The sequence below is a fragment of the Protobothrops mucrosquamatus genome, unplaced genomic scaffold, assembly GCF_001527695.2.
Source record: "Protobothrops mucrosquamatus isolate PMUCROS unplaced genomic scaffold, P.Mucros_1.0 scaffold5, whole genome shotgun sequence".
Taxonomy (NCBI): domain Eukaryota; kingdom Metazoa; phylum Chordata; class Lepidosauria; order Squamata; family Viperidae; genus Protobothrops; species Protobothrops mucrosquamatus.
In genome coordinates, this window is record NW_015386392.1 from 2,917,544 (window position 1) to 2,924,009 (window position 6,466).

Consider the following 6,466-nt stretch of genomic DNA (forward strand, 5'->3'; position numbering starts at 1 on the left):
CAGGACTGGCCTAGGGACATTTTAAATTGGTTTCTAATTAATTTTAAAATAAGAATAGGCCTATTGAATATATCTTTTAATTGATTTTAAATTTTGTAGATTTGTATCGATTGTTCTGTTTTTAATTGGCTGTAAGCCGCCCTGAGTCCACTAGGAGAAGGGCGGGATATAAATGCAATAAACTTGAAACTTGAAACTTAACAAAGAGAAGGACGAGGGGGACATGATACCAGTGTTCCAATATCTCAGGGGCTGCCCCAAAGAAGAGGGAGTCAAGCTATTTTCCAAAGCACCTGAAGGCCGGACAAGAAGCAACGGATGGAAACTAATCAAGGAGAGAAGCAACCTAGAACTAAGGAGAAACTTCCTGACAGTTAGAACAATTAACCAGTGGAACAACCTGCCTCCAGAAGCGGTGAATGCTCCAACACTGGAAGTTTTTAAGAAGAGACTGGACAGCCATTTGTCTGAAATGATATAGGGTTTCCTGCCTGAGCAGGGGGTTGGACTAGATGACCTCCAAGATCCCTTCCAACTTTATTATTATTACTACTACTATTATTGTTGTTGTTGTTGCAAAACAAATGGTCATAAGTGGAGGACTATTTGTAGTTCATTGGTATTCATGGAGAAGACAAGGGGCAAGTGATACCGTCAGCCGTTGATGCAAAGGCCACAATTGGTGTCATTTCTGCAGTGATGTCATGCATGAGATTGCCTTGGCTTGTGAGTGGATGGTGTTGAGTTACTGTGATCAAAGGAATATAATTAGTGCTTTAGTGTTTTTCAGCCTCAGCAACTTTAAGATGTCTGGATTTCGGTTCCCAGAATTGCTGCCTAGGGAACCCAAGCATTTAAAAGTTTCTATGGTTGAGAAATGGTGCCTTACACTATCTGGTGATAAAGGGGACAAAATTAATTGATTTATTTTTCATGTGCCTGTAACTAAGTGCCATACAAAACAATGAAATGCGACACGAAAGTCTGGTATAGCAATGCATTACATTCCAACATGAGATCACAACATAACATAAATTAAAATGAGTTGGGCCTTATGCTTTCCTGATATGTCTCCAGCCTCCTGGAACAAAGTGAATTATGAATATTCACACAACACATTAATCTAAGGATGCAAAAAGCATAACTTATCAGGCTACATGTGGCAGCCCTAAAGTGAGGGGGAACACTTGGAATACTGCATCCAGTTTTGGTCACCACGATGTAAAAAAAGATGCTGAGACTCTAGAAGGAGTACAGAGAAGAGCAACAAAGATGATTAGGGGACTGGAGGCTAAAGCATATAAGGAACGGTTGCTGGAATTGGGTATGTCTAGTTTAACGAACAGAAGGATGGAGGGAGACATGATAGCAGTGCTCCAATATCTCAGGGGCTGCCACAAAGAAGCGGGAGTCAAGCTATTCTCCAAGGCGCCTGAAGGCAGGACAAGAAGCAAGGGGTGGAAACTAATCAAGGAGAGAAGCAACCTAGAACTAAGGAGGAATTTCCTGACAATTAGAACAATTAATCAGTGGAACAACCTGCTTCCAGAAGCGGTGAAAGCTCCAACACTGAAAATCTTTAAGAAGAGATTGGACAGCCATTTGTCCGAAATGGTGGTAGGGTTTCCTGCCTGAGCAAGGGGTTGGACTAGATGACCTCCAAGGTCCCTTCCAACTACTACTACTACTACTACTACTACTACTACTACTACTACTACTACTACTACTACTTATTATTATTATTATTATTATTATTATTATTATTATTATTTATTATTATTATTATTATTATTCCCATCCCCCTCCTCAGTGCATTATTTGCAAAAAGGGGAGAGGTTAGCAGCAAAATGCAGAGATTTAAAGGATATATTTCATCCCTGTAACTTCAAATGACCCTGGGACACTGCAACTGTCATATAAACACATGCCAGGTGCCAAGTATCCTAATTTGATGACATGATCTTGGGGATGCTGCAATGGATATAAGTGTGAAAAACGGCCATAAGTCTTTTTTTTTTTTTTTTGGATGCCTTTGTAATTTCAAATAGTCATGAATGGTTGTAAATCAAGGACTACCTGCATAAGCTATACAAGACTACTTAGAAGTCACCCATGAAAGAGAATATTTGTAGCTCAGGGTTGACATGAAGGGCCCTTGGTGCTCTCTGAGATTGCTTGGTTTCTTGCAGACATTTTATTACCCAACTACAGTAGTGGCCAAAATTGTGGAAACCTTTTGGGAAAAGTGTACAGTAGAAATGCCACCTTTGGTTAGGTTTCCACCAATTTTTCTTCTAATTTCTTTATAACTGTAGCCTTATTCACTTAATAATACTATTTTACATCACTTTCTGGGCAACCAGTCAACTCTTTGCACCATATTTTAATTTTATTACATTTTAAGCTCAATAAATGAAAGAACACAAAAAAACCCAATCAACTTGATAGCGATCACATAACACACTGACAAATGTCCTCCTCTCAACTTCAATACATGACATCAGTAACTGAATCCTCCTGTGATCTGATTGGCTCATTGCCAAAACAAGATGACACCTGATTGGCTTTCTAAACACTCATGCTCATTGGCTACAATCGGATGAAGGAAAGCTACCTGAGATCAACCTAAGCAAGTTGTGCTTCCCTTTTCTGGTTATTTGGCTATAACCTTTCATAGAAGACAGTACAGATAATTGAACAAACTTTGTTGCATTACGTTCTTGATTAAATTATCTTTCCATTGATATATAATTTTATGGTACTGCTCCAAACAAAAAGTGGTGTTATTAGCCATCAAACCTCAAAAGTACACTTTTCCCAAAAGGTTTCCACAATTTTGGCCACTACTGTAGGTAACAATCATCAGTGCTGGTAAGGAGTGCTGTTTGCGGTCAGTTTATATTCTGGTGTCTTGCCTGTCTGTGTGGGTGGGGAGTGGTCTTAAGAGAATCTTTGATTTAAACTTCTACAAGAAAACAAGCAAGCTCAGAGATCACCAAGGACCCCTTATTTACAAGTTGCCAGAGCTGTACAGAATGCAAGCGCCAACTTGCGGGTTCTTAGCTCCTACTGTTGAAAAACCCATCTATTTTCAGTTGCCAACAGGCCCCCAATTCAGAATGCTGATTACCATCTGTAAAAAGTCTGTATGGATAGGATCCGGTTAGAAATCCCTCCCTCTTGATTTAGATCCTGACCTGTGAAGAGGTGAGAGCAACATGGACTGCAACAGGAGTTTCCAAACTTTCTCAGGCCATGGAAATTGTTAGTTTAAAAATAAATAAATAAATAAATCCCAGAATCTCTGAACAGGAGGCAGAGCTCAAGAGATAGAAAATTGGTTGCGTGCATCTCTTTGTTTCTTGGAACCCCATCCTGTTCTTGAGGAACCCATATTCTGTGGGACCCAGGTTGAAAATCCTGGAGTATAAGAAAGCCCTTCTTGATGATAGTAATAGTAATAGTAATAAAGTTGGAAGGGACCTTGGAGGCCATCGAGTCCAACCCCCTGCTCAGGCAGGAAACCCTATACCATTTCGGACAAATGGCTGTCCAGTCTCTTCTTAAAAACTTCCAGTGTTGGAGCATTCACCGCTTCTGGAGGCAGATTGTTCCACTGGTTAATTGTTCTAACTGTCAGGAAGTTTCTCCTTAGTTGCAGGTTGCTTCTCTCCTTGATTAGTTTCCATCCGTTGCTTCTTGTCCTGCCTTCAGGTGCTTTGGAGAATAGTTTGACTCCCTCTTCTTTGGGGCAGCCCCTGAGATACTGGAAGACTGCTATCATGTCCCCCCTCATCCTTCTCTTCATTAAATTAGACATACCCAATTCCAGCAACCGTTCCTTATATGTTTTAGCCTCCAGTCCCCTGATCATCTTTGTTGCTCTTCTCTGTAGTCTCAACATCTTTTTTACATCGTGGTGGTGACCAAAACTGGATGCAGTATTCCAAGTGTGGCCTTACCAAGGCATTGTAAAGTGGTATTAATACTTCACGTGATCATTATGAAAATGCTTCCCCTGGATGTAGAGAGTGGGTTTTATAGGTAACCCATGGCTTATAACCATTCTTTTAGTGACACTGAAAAAAGTGACTTACAACTGGTCCTTGCATTTAGGATGGACGCAGCATCTCCATGGTCAGGTGACCAAAATTTGACCACTTGGCAACCAGCATGTATTCACAAGGGTTGCAGTGTTCCAGGGTCACATGACCCCTACTTGCAACCTTCCCAGCTGGCTTCCAACAAACTGGGAAACCAGATTTACTTAACTGCATGATTCATTTAACAACTGCAGTGATTTGCTTAACAACCATGGCAAAAAAGATCATAAAATCGGTGATGATTCACTTAACAAACTACCTTGCTTAGCAATGGAGATTCTGCTCTCTATTGTAGCCTAAGTTGTGGACTACCTGTATTCAGCAGATTGTATAGTTATTTTTGATGATTCTTGTATAGGAGGATTTGCTTTGGAGATTTTTTCTGTTTCAATGGAGCAGTATAAAACTGCTCAGTGCAAGATCTCCGTAAGCTTTTATGATTCAAAAAGCAGATGTGTCCAAGTCCTGCAATGGGTGGTCTCATTCATACGTGAAAGTCTCTAAAAACCCAGATTGAGCACCTTCTGACTTCCTGTGAATGGTAGGTGCTATATAAATGCCCAATAAGTCACGTTATTTTATTTGAATATTTTTTGCTGTCTCAGGAAGACATGTTTACGCAACTGATGAGTTGATCCAGAGGTGAATGGTGTATCTCCTTTCACTTACAATAGTGGTATGGGAATTGCCCCAGATGTTTTGCAATTCTGGAGTTTTAGTTTACTTATTTTGTTTATTTATTTATTTGCCAAATTCCTTTAGCTGCCTCACAGACAAATCAAGGAAGGGACTCTGGACGATCTACAACAAAGCTAAAACAAATTAATAAATATCTGAAAAATTATATTAAAAACATTTAAAAACCTTATAAAAACAAAGTAACTGTATTAATGCTTCAAGTAGCTTAATGCAGGGAACGAGTCTAGCACATCTGAACAGCTTTCTCCACTAGCAGCACAAATACCTGTTATCACTGCTGTGAGATTTATTGCAAATATGGTTGTGTGATTTGTACAGTATGGTGGTTAGACTGCAGCATTGCAGGCTTACTCTGCCCACAGCCATCAGTTCAATCCTGACCAGCTAAAAGTTGACTCAGCCTTCCATCCTTCCAAGATGGGTAAAATGAGGACCCAGGTTGTTGGGGGGGCAATATGCTGACTCTGTGTGTTTAGAGAGGGCTGTAAAGCGGTATATAAATCTAAGGGCTATTGCTATTGCATTTCTAATATGAAATAGCTTTATTTCCACATATCCTGCATTCACTTGGTAGCATTACAGATAATCCTCGGCTTAACAACCATTCATTTAGTGACCACTTGAAGTTACAACTGCACTGAAAAGAGATATTTACAACTAGTTCTTGCACTTATGACTGTCATAGGATATCCATGGTCACATATGACAATTTTGGTGGTTTGGCAACTGGCGTGTATTTATGACTCTTGCAGTGACCTGGAGTCACATGATCGCCACTTTTCCAGTCACCTTCTGACAAGGAAAGTCAGCGGGGGAAGCTGAATTTGCTTAACAACTATGTGATTCATTTAATGACCATAGTGACCCCAACAAAAAAAGATAATGAAACTGAACGCAGCTCAACAACTGCCTCGCTTGGTTACAGGAGTTCCAGTCCCAACTGTGGTCATAAATTGAGGGCTATCTCTATTGTTTGCTTCTCTCCTTTTTTAAAAAGAATTCCAAATGTTTTGAAAGCTTGGATGTTTGTACCAGAATGAATACATGGAGGTTAATGAGGTATTTAACATTGGCAATTTTTCTTCTGCTTTCAGAATTTGCTCTTCTTGGGTTCTTTTTTTCACTAGAATAATGCTGTCTAGAGTCAAAGCCATTGACTGATTATGTTCCATCAAGTCATTGTTGACCTTTCAGCCCTTAATAGCAAGATGCTTTTAGACATTTATGAATAATAACAGCCCCGTATGTTTATGTTTATGAAAAATAGCAAAGAAGCGGTAGATAAAACTAAAGATATTCGTTAATCAGACACATGACATCATGACCATTTGCTTAATGAACATTTGAAGCTACAGTGGACCCCGCTCAAAAGCTACATACATTCTGGTTTCAAAGTTCCAACATTGCCCCCCCCCCAATCAAATGATCACATTCCGGTTGCTTGGCAACTGACCCACATTTAGGGCCTTTTGCAGCACCCCACAACACATGAACAGAATTTATGATGATTTTGTTGGAAACTAGCATTTACTTCTGGTTTCCAGCATAACACTCCCAATAGGGAACAGTGGGTTTGCTTAATGACTGCTGTGAAAAAGGTGGAAAAATTAGGTCCAGTCAAGTGGTGACTCGTTTTACGACTGTCACGATTTATGACTTTAATT